At 41.8% G+C, this 20,735-nt stretch overlaps 1 long non-coding RNA gene and 1 pseudogene across 1 annotated transcript; both read right to left on the reverse strand.

Annotated features, from left to right (window-relative positions):
- Positions 1 to 4,381: 4,381 nt before the first annotated feature.
- On the reverse strand, positions 4,382 to 19,175 carry LOC117057953 (annotated as a pseudogene).
- On the reverse strand, positions 5,842 to 7,140 carry LOC117059262. Its single transcript, XR_004427904.1, has 2 exons — positions 6,759 to 7,140; positions 5,842 to 5,891 (listed from the first exon to the last, which is right to left on the reverse strand). It is a non-coding gene; the product is annotated as an uncharacterized LOC117059262 (long non-coding RNA).
- Positions 19,176 to 20,735: the final 1,560 nt, after the last annotated feature.

The raw sequence follows: 20,735 nt of genomic DNA on the forward strand, positions 1-20,735 counted from the left end.
AGCTTGACTTGTGATGCTTCCTCAAGCCATTAGCAAAGGTGCAGTACAGTGTAGGCACATGAGGAAAAAGGTGCCTATTTCTGTGAGTAAGTATCCATGTTGGTCTGTTTACAGGACCAACAAAAAACCGGAATCTACTAGCATCCCATGGACTGGCAGCTTATAAAGTTGCCTGGGTGGATTGGGGAGCAAAGGCAGCAAATGAGTTTGTGGCAGGGCCTATATTTATGCGTTTGGCAAATATCATGTTGCTGAATAGCCACATTAGATTGGGAGGCTATCCGTGAGCGAGGACAGACTCATGTGTCTTCATGCATATGATGAAGGTCTAGCTCCAGGGGTCAGCAAACTTTTTCAGCAGGGGGCCGGTCCACTGTCCCTCAGACCTTGTGGGGGGCCGGACTATATTTTGAAAAAAAAATATGAACAAATTCCTATGCCCCACAAATAAGCCAGAGATGCATTTTAAATAAAAGGACACATTCTACTCATATAAAAACACCAGGCAGGCCCCACAATAACCCAGAGATACATTTTAAATAAAAGGACACATTCTACTCATGTAAAACACGCAGATTCCCGGGACCCCTCTGCAGGCCGGATGAGAAAGTGATTGGCCGCATCCGGCCCCTGGGCTTAGTTTGGGGAGCCCTGGTCTAGCTGTTGCCAAATCTGTTAATCTCTAAGGTTCTGTAAAGCTGTTTTGTTTTTGTGAATACTTTTGTGGTTATCTTATATTTGGAGTAAGGCCCAGTTCACTGAAATGAGAAACTTTGGATCACTCCAATTCTTGCTCTCCCACACCTTTGTACTTTGCTGCTGGCTTTCTATCTCTCATGCACTCATTTCTTCTCCCTTTATGCATGCTTGTCAACTCTCACTTCACCAGCACATGCTTATCTCTGTCTTTTATCTTCTTGCTGGACTCTTCCTCCTGGCCATTCTTTTCAATTGTTCAGTTGTCTCTTTGTGAAGTCCATATATTTTATTCTTTTTAACCCCTGTGTCAGGATTGCCTATGTCTGTTTCTTCAATTTCTCGGTCCTGGCATGTGCACAACCTCACACACTCTTCCTTCCTTCCTTCCTTCCTTCCTTCCTTCCTTCCTTCCTTCCTTTCTCTCACCCTCTCATTCTCTGGGCCAATTTACTCAAGTGTGTGTCAGCTACTGGAAACCTGCTTGAAATTCCTGCATTATGGGGTTTGTTTTTCAGTGCCTTAGCCAGACAATGTAAATGTGGTTGCTAGGTTTAGTTTGTGGACTGTGCGCAAACTACTACTCCCCACAGCAGGGAGAAACTGAGCACAACACACTTCAAGCAGCCACCTCCGAATGTGTGAATTGGCTTTACAATCTCACTATTTCACGTCTTGTTTTTACTCTTCTGTTTTCTTCCTGTTGACCTAGCTTCCCTTCCCTTTGCTACATGCTTTTGTGATCTGTCTCATCCATCCCCCTTTAATTGGCCTTGTTCTACCTCTATGTGATTATTAAACAATGTCACAAAAACTTAATGCAACCAATAAATAAAATTATCCCACAATAGCTCTTTCATATGAGCAGCGGCACAGACTCGTTCATATGAAAAAGGCCAAGTGATTGAGCGATCCTTCTCCTGCTTTGATCAGATCTGCATTGCTTCGTCCCTACAGTGAGCTCACAGTGACGTTCCTGGATCTATCCCTTTTCTCCTCCCCCCCCCCCGAGAATTCTATGAGCCGAGCTTGGGCGAAGAATGAAGGTGTGTACAGACCGTAATTTAAAAGTTAAGTCCAATGTGGAAATATGCATATTACAATTTGAGCACATCTGCCATACTCCCCACCACCACCAGATGGATATTCTGGTTTTCAGCAGAAACTGGATTGCACAGTGCAGATTGTGTCTGTCACAAAAGCAGCTCTTGCCACCACCCACACCTTTTGGAACAATTTTTCGACAGAAAAAATAAACAAGTACAAAAATGTTGAACTTTGAAAAAAATAAAGCACCAAGAAAGATTTAAATTTGGGGAACGGTTGTGTGTGCCCTGTGAGGAGTGAAGGCAAGGGGAAGCAAACCTTGAACCATCATAGCAGAAAGGTTTCGCTCATTTGTTCTCTGTGACTGACTAAAACCATCCTTTAAGCTTCATGGCTGAGCAACCGGCTCTGGAAATAGAACAAACAGCTGTGAGCTTCACTTGGAGAAAGAACAAAATATCCAAGCAATATATCCCACCCATTTCATTATATTGGTTGTGGCCTCCTTTGCTTTCCCTCTGCATTCCTTTTTTTAAAGCAACGATTTTAACACAGAACTCCCTGATCCAAATCCAGAAGTCTGTCTATATACCATATTGGCGCGTACACTAAACTGCAATATTCATCCTATGGTTCATATGAGAATATCTAGGTATTTCCCGCCCATACACCCCCAAAAAATAATTTTCTGTTTTTTCCTGCCCAAACATGAAGGATCGTGTGCAAATTGCACTATTCATGTTTCTGATAGAAACCTCAGTGCTGGATATATGTAGACTGCCTGGAGGACTGTACTGTATCTATGTAAATCATCCAGAGAACTGTTTGGGAGGCGATATACAAATGTAATAAATAAAAATTAAATAGCAAATAGCCAGAAAATGATAAATTAACATCCCTGAGGTATCAAGATGAAACTTTACAATTGCCCAGGTGTATCAGTATCCAAAGCAGGTCATGGAATATAATTTCTAGTTTTTATTTACCAATCTTATTGTTTGACATTTTTTTTCAAATAAAGTGTGGTGGTATTGTATTTCCTAATAAAATGGAGCTGAATTTCACTCATGTTCAAATGCTGTTTCTCCAAACTGTTCATTCAGATGCACCCTGTCCCATCTTATAATAATAATAAGGCTGGTAAAAGCCCAGTGTTGTTATCCACTGAATTTAGGTAAACACACCTACCAGAATCAATAAAAATGGCTATTAATAAAAGCAGCAGCTCGGCTGAAACCTACCTTACTCAAAAGTTATTTCAGTGCAACTTACTTCCAAGAAAGCAGTCTCAGAATTGTAGCCCAGCTCATACTGCAATAACTTTAAATGAGCTTTAGCCAAGACTAACTCTTCCTAGATTATGTCCATGGGTGCATTAACCATTACAAATAGTGAACAATTGTACTGCTAAAATGTACACAATTCACTGTTTACTAGATATTTTTGTTAACAGTACAAAAGAATGAGAAGCCAGCAGCCCAATATTGCTTTGAGGGCATCTCCAGATAGTCTATTTGAATATTCACTCCAATTGGTTTCTACAAAGTTTGTGGGATGGTTAGACTATGCCAGCTGTTCGTTTAGTATTCATTCTGATTCATTTGTCAGGTAGTCAGAGGGTGTTGCAAACATTATCCCACACTTTCCAAGTCACTTTTAACTGCAGAACCTGAATTTGCTGGTATGTGATTGTATTCAGCTCAAAAATACTGACAGTCCAGGAGAATCCTGAGATTTACAGAGGTCACCTTGATTCTAGAACAAGCACTTGATGCTTTCTTTTCCCCTCCTACTACAGCTGCTGCCTCCTTCTGCTACTACTGGGAATGAAAGCATTCTGCAGATGAATGCCTCAGAAACAGGACAAGATTGCTTGTTTCGGGAAAGGAAGGGTTCCCAAACTCATTATGTTTGAGCTAGTTTCTAAACTTGAGCAAGCAATCATTGTGTTTTCTATACAAACAAACAAGAAATTCTTATCACCTAGTGTTCATTATGTTATTCTAAGTCAGGGGTCAGCAACCTTTTTCAACCATGGGCTGGTCCACCGTCCCTCAGACCATGTGGTGGGCTGGACTATATTTTGAAGGGGGGGGGGGATGAACGAATTCCTATGCCCCACAAATAACCCAGAGATGCATTTTAAATAAAGCCACACATTCTATTCATGTAAAAACCCGCTGATTCCTGGACCGTCGCGGGCTAGATTGAGAAGGGAATTGGGCCCACATCTGGCCCACGGGCCTTAGGTTGCCTACCCCTGTTCTAAGTTCAAGGAAGATAACCACTCCTATGCCTTCTCAAAGTCAGCAGGCATTTTCTTCTGATGGCAATTTTTGAAGACAATTTATTATTTTGGGTGTTTCTCCTGCCATCATTATATATAAATATATTGATGATCTTCTCTTTTTACAATGTGATGAAAGGAGTATCCAATGACTCAAGCTATATGTCCCACTCAAAGTCCAAAACAAAAACTATATCCAAAAGAGTTTCTTGATTCAGATGTAACAAAGCACACATAGCCAACTTTTTAAATAGAGATTTGCAAAGGATACCAGCCATAAAATGCAATGTAATTATATGAGGTTGGTGCCCATAATTTCATAGAACAGAACACAGAGAATATGCTAATTTGCTATTTCCTTGTTGTTAACTGCTCCCTGCTATTCAGACCAGGCCTCAACACAATGATGTAGCATTTGGGAGCAAAGATGGAGCCCAGTAAACCAGCACTGGAGGCCAAGATGGAGAAGATCTCCACAGCCACCATGTATTTCCCCTTGGTGCTCAGGTACACTGGAACAAAGGAGATCCAAACACTACAAAACAAGAACATGCTGAAGGTGATGAATTTGGCCTCATTGAAGCTCTCAGGCAATTTCCTGGCAAAAAAGGCCACAACAAAGCTGACAATGGCCAGGAAGCCCATGTAGCCCAGGACACAGTAAAACAGGGCAACTGACCCTTCGTTGCAGCCTAGAATGATTTCCCTCATCACAGACTCCATGTCGGAATCGGGAAACGGGGGAAAGGTTCCTATCCACACAGTGCAAATACCTGCTTGGATAAGAGAACAAGAAAACACAATGGCGCTTCCAAGTCTTTTCCCCACCCACTTCCTCATTCTGGATCCAGGTTTGGTGGCCACAAAGGCCAGAACCACTGTGATAGTTTTGGCCAGCACACAAGAAACAGTCACTGTGAAAACAAGGCCAAATGCCATTTGTCGGAGCAGGCAGCTCACTCTTTCTGGAGGGCTGAGGAAGATCAATGGGCAGAGGAAGCAGAGCAGGAGGAAAGTGAGGAGAGTGTAGGTGAGGTCCCGGTTGTTTGCTCTGACAATGGGTGTGTCCTAATGTTTAATGAAGATGACCAGGACCACCACTGTGAGGAGAGAGAGAAAGAGAGCAAAAAATGCTAAGCTCAAGCCCAGTGGCTCTTTAAAAGACAGGAAGTTGATTGTCTTTGGAATGCATTGTGATTGGTTCCTGTGTGGATAGTGATCTTCGGGGCACCCAACACAGTTATCCATGTCTGGAAAGAAAGTAATGCATTCTTATTTCAGATGTCTTTGGAGAGCAGCTACTAAACTGTTAGTATGGTACTCTTAAGGTTAGATTAGAAATATCACCGATGTCTCCTTTTTCACATTACAAGAAATGAGATTCTGACTAAACATCAGAAAGAAACTTTTGATGGAAAGAGCTTAGGTCGTGTGTAACAAACTTTTTCCTTTTAGGACAATGTCCATTATGGGGGCTGTCTGTAAAAAGGGATGGAGGAGAAATTTGGTTTTGTTGCTATTTGAATGGGAAAGTTATCTAAATTGCACTCCTTGAACCAATACATGAACCAAAGTAGAGTTACCCTGAAAAATGTGTAATTCTCTAAAAAAAATTGTGATAGATTCTCCAAACAATACATATAAAAATGCACCTAATACTAATTATTTAATTAACTTTCTCCACAACTTCTAATATAACTTATGTTTGAAAAGTGTTTATCTTGTTTCTCTTACCCTTCTGAGATGAAATCTCGCCTTGAGGACAAGGAGCACAATCATAGCAGCAGAATGGCTCCCCCTCCTTCTTTTTCTTGCTGGTACCAGGAGGGCAATTTGGGTTACACACAGAAAGGGGTGGAAACTGCCCGTTTAAATAAACAGATAAACAGTTTAGCACACAGAAATTAGTAGCACTTTTGGCTTACTTTTCCTTCCAGCTAGAAGCAGGAAAACACTAAACTACGGTACTCATTCTGCTATTCATGGTTTTAAAAAATAATGCTGAAACTGACTCTCTTTGAGCATGAGGGCTCAAGGTGGGAGGTAGATTGGGGGCTCATCCTCACCAGCCCTGCCCCCCACTGTCTCCATACATAATGTAATACCTGCTCCACCCTCAATTCTCCAGTCATAGGGCATGTAAAAACTCATGGTTCTTGGAGAGGACAGAAGCGTAGTGCCAAGAATGATCTACAAGTGTAAGAGTGGTCTTGTGCTCAATCATGTTCAGCTTGTGGGTTACCAACAGGCATCTAGTTGGCCATACATAGTTCAATATAATAACCACCTGAGAGAATAGGAATGTTTTTACATTGTACCTAAAGATATGTAGAGAAGGTGCCAAGCGAGTCTCCTTGGGGGACAGCGGATTTTATTTATTCCTTTGCCCTTATTTATTGTTTTGAGTTTTCCACAATCTAAGAGCCCCTTTCCTCATTCTATGGTTGGTGACACAGGGCAGCTACCCACAAACCTCCATGGTCCCTATTTCCTTCCCCCCTGAGCAACAAACACCTTATTTTCTTAACAAAAGGCTCATGTAAAAACCCTGGGATAGAGAAAGCCCAGCCCAAGAGCCACGTTTATGCCATATCCAGATGTTGGACAAGATGGGCCATTGGCCTGATCCAGCAAGCTCGTCTTATGTTCTTATGTAGTGCAGAGGAAAGTCTGAAAGTGCAATACCATTGTTTTTCTATATCTCACGGATGTAGGAATTATGCCCCACCTGGTGAAAGCTTCTGTGCCACACCATTTGGTTGTCATCAATGGAAATTTGCTGGCCTGGGATGGCTTCCACATCCACCCTTCCAACCTTGACCCTCACGAAGGAGTTATTTGGAAAAGTGACCATGTTGGTAATATCAAAGCCAGCTTCTACTTCCCTGTTCTCACCAAAAGATACAGTTTCTCCAGCAGAGTTGTTAAAGGAGACACTGCTAAGGAAGGGATGGAGCTGCATTGAAAGAGAAAAAGAGTAACTATGAAGTAATGTAAATGTGTCTTTCCTTACTGGCACTCAGGATGTCTCCAGACTGTCAGTACACATAGATACTGCTATGCAAAAGTAAGCCATCCCTGACAAATGGTTAGCAAGCTGAGCATTTGCCTAGTGAAACGGCAATTTCTATTGTTTCCCATGGGGAAAATCCCAATGCTTTCCGGAACAAGAAATGAGAAAAAATCAATGACTTTTAGGTCACACTGCTTGGATATCTGCCACTGTTGCAAGAGGGCAACCAGCCTCATATACTCAACATGAAGGGGTTAATACCATGGAGTAAGCTGTCCTGCCAGGCCCCCTCACTTTGGGAAGACATGGGCAATAAAGCTTGTTTTCTAGTCAGCCTATGTGTGAATTCTCTGCTCCCTCCAGACACATGAATTTAATCTGCCTCTCTTGTTTCAGACAAGAATGGAATATGAAACTAGTGTTTTCTATACCAATTGTTTAGGAACTATTACCATTTTCTGATCAAGTTATGTTTTACTGCCTGTGCAGATTTTTTCTGACTGCTATATGGAAAAGCACATGAATGTTACCTTTGAAGAGTTTTGTAAGTAAAACTATGTTATAACCTTCAGTGGGATTCACTGAAGGAGCACATCTTAAATTTTTACAGCCTATATTTCTGTGCTTTGATCGGTGCATGTTAAATCTCTGCTACGGTTTCCTTACCCAAAACTTGGGTCTTGGCTTCCCGGGATTTCCAACAAGAATGACATTCCTTAATGATCTCAACTAAGATACCTAAAACAGCTTTAAAGAAATGCACTAAGTCTTCTTCGTTACTTGTTTGTTTTTTGCTGGTCAGGGACAACTTCTTTGGGTGCTGTGCTTGCTCTTCCCTAGCTTTTTCCTCAGCTGCAGCTACACGCCTTGCCAACTCTCTCTGTTTCTGACCAGGAGGCCCATGTAGAGCTTGTCCGAGGCATGAGGAAGCTGGGGTGCACATGGTGTTCTCGGCATGATAGTGTAACTTCAGCAAGCCCTGGCAGGGCCCCATGACCAGCTTAGCTTTTTGATGAACAGGGCAAGTGTGCCCAGCTCTCTGCATGGGTCTGCAGATCTTCCGATTAACTTGTATGCAGAGAGGCTGCTTGTGAAGGAGCAGAACAGTGCGAGATCGGATCATCCTGCACTAACAGTTTCTCTGCATATACAGCTGCTCACAAAAACACAGCGCACTGCAGGATTGGATCCTCCTGCTTAACAGCTGTAAGTGGGACGGTCTGATCCCACACTGTGCTACTCCTTCATGAGCAACTTCTCTGCAAACAAGGGGATAATCTGATCCTACACAAAGTGCTCAAACATTTTTAGTGTAGTGATTTACACATCATTGCCCATGTCACATAAAATGTATCTCATGGAAGGAATTACCTGCCAAGGCTGCAGCTTCTGAAGCTTCTGCACCCCCCCTTCCACCGCTGCCCTGTATTTGGTCCTGGACAAGAACATGGCATGTAAAGCATGTGCCGTGGCATAGACAGCATTATAGAGACTGTAGCTGTGGCCAGTTATGCTCATCTCAAAACCAGATGAAGGGAGATCTTCCAGCTTCTCCTCTCCAGTGCAGGTTCCACTGGCCTGCTCCTCTGTGTTGGAGTTTGGAAATAAACAGAGAAATGCTTGTTCCCAGAACTGCTTGACAAAGCCATTTCCCTTTGCCTCAAAAGGATTTTGGACCTGAAGAAAGGCTTTGAATCCTTGTACCACATTTGAATGAACTGCAAAGGAGAGGGAACCATGGAAGAATTGCATATCCCAGTTCATTTGATAGGTCAATGCTGTGAAATCCACCTGTGCCGTCAGAATCCACACCTTGCCCTCAGAGGTCTTGGTCACATTTTCCAATTCACCAAGTGCTACCATTTCTTTCAAGTCAATCATATAGTTTGTTTCTCCATAGAAAACAACAACTTTGGCTTTACTTTCCATCACAGCTTGATAAATTTGGATTGAGTAGGACTGCAGATCATAATACTCTGCCAAATATGTGGTTTTTGGGGTTTTCTTTGAGAAGGCCAAGCAAATGCCTTTCTGGGAGAGCAGAGGTTTCAGGGTCTGAATAAATCTCTCTCCACTGTCATTATCCACAGCGAGCAACCCAACCCATGTCCAACCAAAGTGCAGAAGTAACTCAACAATCCCAATATACTGATCGGCTTCATTGGGCACCATCCTGTAGAAGGAAGTGGATTGGCTTTGAGCAGCATGCTCTGGGGCAAAGGAGCCATAAGTGAGCTAAAAGGAAATAAAGGAGCATTGTGTAAATGAGCCAGTTGCCTTAAGGTAGGTAGGTTCCAGAAAGCTGGGAGGGGTGACAGTTTGCACCCTGTGTTTCTCAGCCTCCACCTCCCTCTCTGCCACCCATGCTTGCCCAGAAACATTGTAAATAAGTAGACTCACTAGCAGGGTTTGAGTAAACACTTACAACTAAGAACACAAGCATAAAAACTAAGATGTAATAATGGGGAAATAGCAAAGTGTTAAGATGTAACTGGAAAAAACTGGTACAAAATGACAAGAATATAACAATATTTAATTAAAATATTACAAAATCAAGATAGAATAAGACAGGCAGGAGAAGTAAATATTTAAAGAACCAGAAGAGGAAGTTGAGGGAAATCATGGGGGGGGGGGAGATGGGAATTCATATGTTCCCTTTTGTAGTATTGGTGATTGTGTTGAATATAAAATTGTAAAACTTAATAAAAATTATATATAAGGAAAAAATACTATCTGACAGCTTTATGCTAAACATTTTATTTAATTGTGTGAGGCACACTGGAAACACTTTTTGTGGAGTCACAACTATTTTTTGCTATACAAAACCTTTCTGGATAGAAAAGATCATGGTGAATGAGTGAGAAGTCTCCAATGGGGGATCTTACCTGTGGGATCTTGTAGATGCCCAAGACGTTTGCCATTAGGAGGGAGGTCTCAAAGTCAAGTCCTCCAATAACTGCCATCAGAAGTTTCTGAGTGTCACACTTGTAGTTGGGTACAAGTGTGGATGGGAGGTTCAGAGTAGCCGAGTAGGTCATCCTTTCATTGAAGTAACTGTCATAGATGTTGAATCCCAGTGTAATATTAGGTAAGACCTTGGGGTTCTCATTGATCTCCTTGACAGCAAACACCAAGGCCAGGATATGCTGGTAGTTCTTTGGCAACACACTGCACAGAGAATTTTATGCTGTATCATTGTATGCAATTGTATCAAATGCGTGCAATGCATTTTTTAAGGGCCACTTGATGATTCTTCAGCATTTTAGGGCAAATTGTGCCCTAATATACAAATATCTGGAAAACAAGTTCTGTTAAAAGAATGTATTGTATTCTACTTGTGTAACACTTTCACTAATACATGCATTTTGGGGTCGTTTTACCCCAGGATACGCATTTTTGTATGCATTGTTTGGCTGGAGAAGTACACTGTAAAATTTGGAGAAGGGTGAATTTCAAATGATGGCTCTCTTTTGATTTCAACATCTTTTTAGAGCATGAGAAATCTGGTAGGTTCACATTTAAATGTGATTTGAATTCCCCGCCCCCCCCTTCTCTAATAAGGAAATACTGTACATATATTTATTTAGGGGTCCTACATGTACCTGAACAAGATCAAGTGATGCTGTTGCTGACACCATCCTCTGACCAGATTCCCTAAACCTCCACTCCTGCCCAATTCACTCACAGATTGGTTAAACAACTGCTAGATACAAATTGCCACTTAACACCCCCCCCCCCCCATTGTATTTCTGGCTGCTTGGACAGTTGAATTGGTTTAAAAAATCTGCTTCCTAACCTGAAATTTCCACCGGCTCATTTGTTCTGATGCTCACCTCAAAATATTATTAACACACTGAGGATAAATAGCCTTATCTGTACACTTTCACCTCAGCTTTCTCTGGTCTTTGCCACATATCCACCTCGTTCCTTCTCCCAACTGGCAGTTAACTGCCATTTCTTCACTGATCAGAACCTTCAGCCAATCAGAGTCATTTGTTGCCCGGACCAATTGGAGTGAATGTAACTGATCCAGGTCCTGTCTATAAATATTAAGATGCAATTTTCTCCCCCCCCCTTCTTCTCTTCCCCTCTCACCAAGAAGCCATCACCAAACAGCCCTACACCACATTAAGAGCACAAGGCCTCAAACTTTGACCACCACACCTGGACATCAACAGAGGCCATAGACTTAGGGTTGCTGCCTGAGACTTAGAAAGCATAGATTTAGGGTCTCCACCTCCTCCTTTCCAAGCCAACCCTTCAGCTTTTCAACAATTGCCCCACCCACCCCCACCTATGCCTGGAAGTAAATCCCAGTGAAAATCAGTGGAACTTGCTTCTGAGTAAGCCTGGTTAGAGCTGGGGGATGTTTTTGTGACATCTGATTACGTGACATAAGAAGTCTTTACAAGGTATTAAGAAGCTGACGGGTAGTTAGCCTTTCCTTGAAGTCTTCTTTGTCAGAAGCAGTAAGGAGGTGAGAAGCAAGTCCCCCAACAATAAGATGACCAGGTTGGTAGTATTCATGTGGAATTCTGGACCGATCATGGATGGTGCAGCTTGTATGTTTGCACACCATATGTGGCAGATGAAAGAGAAGGGGCACAATAAACAGCAACATACTGAGGCAAATATTCTTCTTCATCAGACACCCTCATTTCCATCTAGAAAATGAACCTTAGCTTCACAACCTCACTCAGTACGATATTTTGCCTGACAGGAACCACACCAATTCACAGATTAGAATCTTTTATTGCAACTTGACAAAGAGAAAAGCAGAAATCCTTCCTCTTCCTCTGCCCCCTCTCCCTTGCTTAGATTGGCAGGAAGGGGTTTTTATACCTATATTTAGACTTTGGCTGGTATTGTCTGGAAATCTATTGAGACATTATCCAAAGGAGACTTTGTCATGACAAGAGTGGTAATTACAGATGAGATAATAACGAGGGCTCTTCACACCAGGTACATCAAACAGATGGCATGAACACCTGCTCGTAATGTTCTGTTCTGTCCATCTTTGGGCCAATAAAAGTAAATATTGTATTAACCAATGAGAAAGGACATAAGAGTGGGTCTGTTATTAATGCTGACCAGTGGAATAATTTATCAGACCTCCTAAAATTTCCCACTCAACCATCTGTTCATTAGTTTACTGAGAATCATACCAAGACAGGCAAAAGAATGGTGAAAGGGACTGAGTTTTGCAGGTGGTTTGTGTTGGTGACAATGAAGAATAGGTATTAAATGAGAATTCTCTGGATGCCAGGATCCAGGTTTGGGGCAAGTAAATACTCTTTGATGAGAGAATCCCAGCAGAGATTTTAAATCACAAAATACCCAGTAAAGTAAACATGGAAGTATAGGCTTTTAAATCTTTAAAACAAGAACTTGTTAGTTCCAAAACCTCCCTCTTCCCTTTGTTTATCACTAGTTTTGACTCCAAATTCTACCCTTAAATCTAAAGAATAAATTTCCCTCCCTGCTCACAGCAACTGGTTATTGCCCAAGAGAGGAAACCTCTTATATACCAATAGTGGCTTGGGTTAATAATATCTGGAGCATTGCCATATCAGAATGCCTCACATACCATCGGTGACTATCATCTCCAAATAAGATACCTTTGACACGATCCGGGACTCGGCCACAATGGTGAAGAAAAAGTGTTCGATATGCATTATAACACTGTGACACCAGATGGCGCTGTGGAGTTCCATATTTCGCCAACATGATTTGCCATTACAGTCGTACCTTGGTATTCAAACACTTTGGGAGTCGAGCATTTTGGCTTGCGAATGATCGAAAACCAAAAGTGTTTTCGAATTTTCCTTGGAACCCAAACGTCTGACGTTACTTCCATAGCTTCTGATTGGCTGCAGAAGTTTCCTGCAGCCAATCAGAAGCTGTGCCTTGGTTTCCGAACCTTGTGGAAGTCAAACGGACTTCCAGAATGGATTCCATTCAACTTCCAAGGTACCACTGTATAAAGTTTACAACACGTTTTCCTGAAATGCTTTTTTGCTTTGTCTAGATCCAGCCCTGGTTTCCCATTTCCCCCTCTTTATTGAACAGCATATTTTAATGCCATCACCATTCACAGAGGTGTCTGTGGAGGGCATTGTACGATTGAAAATGTTTAGCCAACCAGTTGGGTTGGATGCCTATTGAGGATATTCAGTGAGCCAATATGACAGTGGTGTTGGATTGGGGATTGGAGTGATCATTATGTGATCTTATGGCAGTGAGTGGACAATCTGTATTGTAACTTAAAAATTTGTTAAAAATGCTTTCAGGTTTATATATTTCACTTGTTTTACAATCATTTTAACATTTTAAAATCTGACTCCTCCCCCTCTTTCTGTGGTTCCTTAAATTTATTTTTATATGTTCTGCATATCCAAATTAACTTAATTTGCTCATTTATTCATCTATTTTAAATATATACTCTTATAAAACTGCAGGTTATTAAATGCAGTGTTCTTATCTGTTTACAATTTATCTGTAAATATTCAATGAACCATTTCATTCTTTTATAAAATGTTTGTTATCCTGATTTCTTATTTTTCTAATAAGTTTTGCCATTTCTGCATATTCCATAAATTTTTGAATCCATTCTTCCTTTGCTGGGACCTCTTCTTTCCATTTTTGAGCGAGTAACATTCTTGCCGCTGTAATCCCATACATGAGTAAGTTCTGTCCCTATAATTATCAAAAGAAAAGCTTCTGGTTTGTTTGTTTTTACAAATGTTATTTTAAACATCCTTTTCAATTCTTTATATATCATTTCCCAGTATCATTCCCCACATACGTTAAAAAGAACCTTCTTTCTCTTTACATTTCCAACACTTATTTGATTTAGATTTATACATTTTTGCCAATTTGTGGGAATACGTTTTTAAGGTGCTCCTGCACCTGTTTGTTTATGTTTACTTTAAGGTAACCTTCCACGTTAGGAAGGAAGGGCAAAGGATCTAGCAGAGAGTTTGCTGCATGGATCCCTCCGCGTTTGGGCAAAGCGCGCTAATTTAGCCAATGTAACGGTCAGTTGATAGTTTCCCGCCCAGAAACTAGCTTAGAGACAAGGTTGGGATTGGTTCTTGTATATGTATTGACGATGTTTGATTTCTTAATAAATAGCCTCTGCTCTCTGTAGCGTGTGTGGAGAACGCGCGAGACAAGCCAGAGAGAAACCGAAAGCAAAACCAGCCGCACAGAGCAGTTGAGAGCTTCTTCACCATTGACTGCAGTCTCTTAGTTTTTATTTCTTTTATTTCAAAAGCATTTATTTGGTCTTCTAAGTTTTGGCCGCTATCTAGCGTAGCCTATCTTTCTATCCGGAGACCTCCAGAATCTCCGGAACCTTCAGATACCTGCAGAAAACCTTCGGAAACCTTCAGTAACTTTCAGAACTCACGACAACTACCTTCAGATCATAGCCAGCGGACCCTTACACGACGCAGTGGGAGCAGGAACTCCGGGATTACTGGTCGTCCCATCTGCTGGTTATCCCCACACCAATTTACTCAGTGTTAGATACCATAAATATATCATTTTCATATAATTTTCTCTTAGACTATAACATGCTGTAAATTTTATATCCATATTCCACAATCGTTCCCATGCTTCCATGTCTATATTATGACCAATGTCTATTGCCCAATGTATCATTGAGGATTTTACTTGCTCATCTTTTGTTCCAAAGTCCAATAATACCTTAAACATTTTAGACAGCACATTGCCGGGGTGTCAAAGTTACTTAAAGGCACTCTGGGTCACTATAATGCCTCCCACTGCTTTAAATACAATGATACCTCAATAGATGAATGCCTCACTAGACAAAAAGCTCGCTAGACGAAAGGCATTCGCTAGCGAAAGGGTGCTTTGCAAGACGAAGTTTTCTATGGCTGCGACTCACAAAACAAAAATGTTTGTGGTGTTCCCCCCCACCCCGTAAAGCCGCGTTCCTCCGACCGTGCTTCGAAAGACGAAATTTCCGCTATACGATAGCACTCACGGAATGAATTAATTTCGTCTTGCGAGGCACCACTGTAGGTAGTGAGAATAAACAAAAGATGCACTAACTCTCCAGGAAACCTCAAACATTCACAATTGATTAAGCATGGGTCTGAATGCCTGCAGCTTCCTTAGCTAGCAAAAAACAGAACAAATATCTCCGCCAGCTTCTTAGTTTCTCAAATACACCGTAAGGTCAAAAAAGCATTGGGAATCCCTGTGTCAGAGAGACCGCAGAGGATTTTTAAAGGATTTGCACATAGGAATTGTAACAGATAAGATACAACATAGTTATACAATGTAGAAAAAGAGAGATTAATTTGCCCATATTCTGATAGAACAAACAAACAAAGATGATAGGTTATTTCTTCTTTATTAACTTTTCCCTGCAGTTCAAATCAGATCTCAACACAATGATGTAGCATTTGGGAGCAAAGATTGAACCCAGTAAACCAGCACTGGAGGCTAAGATGGAGAAGATCTCCACAGCTACCATGTATTTCCCCTTGGTGCTCAGGTACACTGGAACAAAGGAGATCCAAACACTACAAAACAACAACATGCTGAAAGTGATGAATTTGGCCTCATTGAAGCTCTCAGGCAGTTTCCTGGCAAAAAAGGCCACAACAAAGCTGACAATGGCCAAAAAGCCCATGTAGCCCAGGACACAGTAAAACATGACAACAGACCCTTCATTGCAGCCTAGAATGATTTCCCTCATCATTGAGTGCTTGTCAGAATCAGGGAATGGGGGAGACGTTCCTAACCACACAGTGCAAATGCCCGCTTGGATGAGGGAACAGGAAAACACAATGGCGCTTGCCAGTCTTTTCCCCACCCACTTCCTCATTCTGGATCCTGGCTTGGTGGCCACAAAGGCCAGAACCACCATGATAGTCTTGGCGAGCACACAAGAAACAGTCACTGTGAAAACAAGGCCAAAAGCCATTTGTCGGAGCAGGCAGCTCACTCTTTCTGGAGGGCTGAGGAAGATCAGTGGGCAGAGAAAGCAGAGCAGGAGGGAAGTGAGGAGAGTGTAGGTGAGGTCCCGATTGTTTGCTCTGACAATGGGTGTGTCCTGGTGTTTAATGAAGATGGCTTGGACCACCACTGTGAGGAGAGAGAGAGAAAGAGCAAAAAATGCTAAGCTCATCCCCAGAGGTTCTTTAAAAGACAGGAAGCTGATGGTCTTTGGAATGCATTGCGATTGTTCCATGTTTGGATAGTGATCTTCGGGGCACCCAAAACAGTCATCCATGTCTGGAAAGAAAGTAATGCATTCATATTTCAGATGTTTGGACAGTAACAACTACTGCTGTGAGTATTGAACGTTTAAGGTTAAATTAGAGTTATCACAGATATTTCCAGAGTTACCAGATTGAAACTGATGCATGAGAATCCCATCTCAACCTTTGTGTTGGGTTATGTGGGGTGTCCTGTGATGGCTTGCTAACTCAATATAAACACAATGTTATTGTTCAGAACAGGTACAGTCCATGACCATTTTGCACAGGGGTTCCATTCCCAGCCCCGTTCCACCCCACGTCCTATGCTGAATCTATTCCACTGCGCCCGGGTGTACGATCTTTCAGAGGCATGTCTACTTGTTATTGCCTGAACTAAGGAAGGTTTCTCATACGAAGTCATATCACTGGTGCATTTAATTCAAAATTGCCTGCTGTATTTTAACCTGTGACAAAGATTACATCATGGATGACAAACAGATTCTTTTTAGGGGATGGTCCATATTCCTTTATGGGGGTTGTCTGCCAATACGTATGGAGGAGAAATTTGGTTTTTACGCCACTTGAATGGGAAAGTTATCTGAATTGCACTCCTTGAAACGACACGTTGCCCTTAAAAATGTGTTCTTCTCTAAACACTAGTGATGCAGTTCTCCAATCAAACTATGTACAAAAATGCACACATTACCAATTATATATTTTTCCTTTTCCTCAACTTCTAACATGACTTATTTTTGAAAACTATATATCCTGTGTCTCTTACCTGTCCAGGATGAAATCTTGCCTTGAGGACATGGAGCACAATCATAGCAGCAGAATGGCTCCCCCTCCTTCTTTTCCTTCCTGGAACCAGGAGGGCAATTTGGGTTACACACAGAAAGGGGTGGAATCTGCCCATTTAAATAAACAGATAAACAGTTTAACAGAGAAGTAAGTAGCGCTTCTGGCTTATTTTTTCTTCCAGTTGGCAATAGGAAGATGCTAAACTACTTATTCGAAACACAGTGCCAGGCTACTCATTTGGCTGTTCATGGTTTGTTTTTTGTTTTTTTAAATAAACATAAAAAATGCTGGAACTGACCATGTTTGAGCCCTTTTCAGGCATTCAGAAAGAATGATTGACAGCTGAAATTGGGAAGGGGATTGAGAGTTCAACTTTGGCAGCCCTGCCCCCTTTTGTCCCCCTATATAAAGTAATATAAAGTAATACTTTTACACCCTCAATTTCCAATCATAGCAAGTGTTAAAAAAAAACCCAACACACTTTGTGGAGATGGCAGTAGCGTAGTGCCAAAAATGAACTACAAATGTGGAGACTTTGTGGAGTGTGGTCTCACCAGCTCAGCCCATATTGTTCCCATACCTGTTCCACCAATAATCTTTGCATACTAAGCAGAAAGCTCTGACAGGCTGAACACACTGAGAAGCCTCCCTGTGATTAGGAATTTTGTGTTCTTATCTCATTCCCCAAATATGAGGAGTCGTGTAAACAATTTCAGCCAAATGTTCTTAGAAGCCCCCTTCACACTCCCTGCCATGCATTTTATCTTAACAGATGCATTTTCAAGTGTATTTTATCCTGTTGTTCAGTCGTTCATTCGTTTCCGACTCTTCATGACCCCATGGACCAGAGCACGCCAGGCACTCCTGTCTTCCACTGCCTCCCACAGTTTGGTCAGACTCATGTTGGTAGCTTCGAGAACACTGTCCAACCATCTCATCCTCTGTCGTCCCCTTCTCCTTGTGCCCTCCATCTTTCCCAACATCAGGGTGTTTTCCAGGGAGTCTTCTCATGAGGTGGCCAAAGTACTGGAGCCTCAACTTCAGGATCTGTCCTCCCAGTGAGCACTCAGGGCTGATTTCTTTAAGAAAAGATAGGTTTGATCTTCTTGCAGTCCATGGGACTCTCAAGAGTCTCCTCCAGCACCATAATTCAAAAGCATCAATTCTTCGGCGATCAACCTTCTTTATGGTCCAGCTCTCTTTGGTCCTTTTTTGAGCTGAGACTATACCACAAGATCCACAGAAATGTGAAACCTGAAGGATAATCAATGATGTTCCAATATGTGTACTAGTCTGAGAGGTATGAATTTGGCCAGTTTCCATGAAATTCTAGACAAAATGAAATTCTCCTCCACTCTTGCCTACTGTTCCTTTTCCCTTAGGATACAAGTGGCTAGCATAAGCACACTTGTTTTTTGTTTTTGTTTTTAAAAAAGAACATGAATAATGGAATGTATAGCTTGTCTTAGGTGTCTCAGTAAAATTAGGGCTGCCATATGTCTGTGATTTCAAAGTGACATCCTGGGGAAAGTTATGGAAGGTGGAGGTTTGTCCTGGATCTTTGGCAAGTAAAACGAAAAATCGTGGGATTTTGGCATTTTTGTAATAAACAATAATAAAAAAAAGCTCAACAACTTTCAGGGTGTCCTGAAATATGTCAACCCTAGTATAATTGAAAGGTGTGGTAGCTTGGGTGTGATTCAACCCCCACACACCCCATAAAGTCTAAGAAATGCAGTAGAGGAATGTTTTCGGCTGGTGCCTAAAGATACAAAGGGAGGTGCCAGGCAAGGCGTCTTGGGGAGAGCGGATTCTTCCCCAATCTAGAAGCCCCTTTCCTCATTCTACACTTGCCGACAAATAATAGCTACCCACAAACTTCCACAGCCCCTACTTCCTTCTCAGCCACCAGCATTTCAACTGCAAGCAGCAAACACCTTCTTCTTCCCAAGAGACTCATGAAATACACTGGGATGAAAAGAGCCCCAATCCAAAAGCCATATCCAGATGCTGGACCAGACTGGCCATTGGCATTATCCTGCACTAGTTGGGCATTGATCTGAGCCAGCAAGATCTTATGTTGTGATTCCTGCATCGCGGACCACATGACTGTTGCGATGACTTCCAACTCTAAGATTCTATTATTCTTAAGCAGTGCACAGAAAAAATGTTTAGAATTTGGCTTGAAAGGCAGGTATGTGCTGGGCTGATGATCTGTAAGTAGAATAACATTCTCTTTTCCTATCTCTCATAGATGTAGGAATGATACCTCACCTGGTGAAAGCTTCTGTGCCACACCATTCTGTTGTCATGAAGGGTGAATTCCTGGCCTGGGACAGACTTCCCAACTACCCTTCCAACCTTGACTTTCATGAAGGAGTTATTTGGAAAAGTGACCAGGTTGGTAATATCAAAGCCAGCTTCTACTTCCCTGTTCGCACTAAAAGATACTGTCTCCCCAGCAGAGTTGTTAAAGGAGACACTCCTAAGAAAGGGGTGGATCTGCATTGAAAGAAAAAGAGTAACTTTGATGTAATGCAAATGTCTCTCTTTTCTCACGTTCAGGAATCCTCCAGACTGTCAACACAAGGAGGTAGTGCCATGCAAATATAATCTGTTTTCTGAGAAATGGTTTGTAGGGCAAGCATTCGTATATTGAGCCAATGATCTGCATTGTTTCCTATGGGGAAAATCCCAAGGCATGACTGACCATGCTTGGATATCTCCCCCCCCACACACACTGCCCAACTAGCCTCATATAACCAGGATGCTTGAGTCTAATAAATACATAAAGGGTTTAATGTAATAGAATAAGGTGTTTTTTGGAATGCTAAAGTAGGGAGTCAAGAGATAAAAGGAACAACTGGCAGGGCGAAGGCTAATAGAGTTATGTGAAGAGAATAAGCTGATCATCACAAACACTCTTTTCCAACAACACAAGAGACAACTCTACACATGGACATCACCAGATGGGCAGGATCGAAATCAGATTGATTATATTCTCTGCAGCCAAAGATGGAGAAGCTCTATACAGTCAGCAAAAACAAGACCTGGAGATGACTGTGGCTCAGACCATCAGCTTCTTATAGCAAAATTCCAGCTTAAACTGAAGAAAGTAGGAAAAACCACTGGGCCAGTAAGACACAATCTAAATCAAATCCCTTATGAATACACAGTGGAAGTGAGGAACAGGTTTAAGGATTTAGATTTGGTGGACAGAGTGCCTGAAAAACTATGGATGGAGGCTTGTAACATTATACAGGAGGCAGCAATGAAAACCATCCCAATGAAAAGGAAATGCAAGAAAGCTAAGTGGCTGTCCAATGAGGCCTTACAAATAGCAGGGGAGAGAAGGAGAGCAAAATGCAAGGGAGATAGTGAAAGATACAGGAAATTGAATGCATATTTCCAAAAAAATAGCAAGGAGAGACAAGAGGGCCTTCTTAAACGAGCAATGCAAAGAAATAGAGGGAAACGACAGAATGGGGAAAACCAGAGATCTCTTCAAGAAAATTGGAGATATGAAAGGAACATTTCGTACAAAGATTACCATCATAAAGGACAAAAGTGGAAAGGACCTAACAGAAGCAGAAGACATCAAGAAGAGGTGGCAAGAATACACAGAGGAATTATACCAGAAAGATACGGAGGTCTT

Source organism: Lacerta agilis, chromosome 14, assembly GCF_009819535.1.
Source record: "Lacerta agilis isolate rLacAgi1 chromosome 14, rLacAgi1.pri, whole genome shotgun sequence".
Lineage (NCBI taxonomy): Eukaryota > Metazoa > Chordata > Lepidosauria > Squamata > Lacertidae > Lacerta > Lacerta agilis.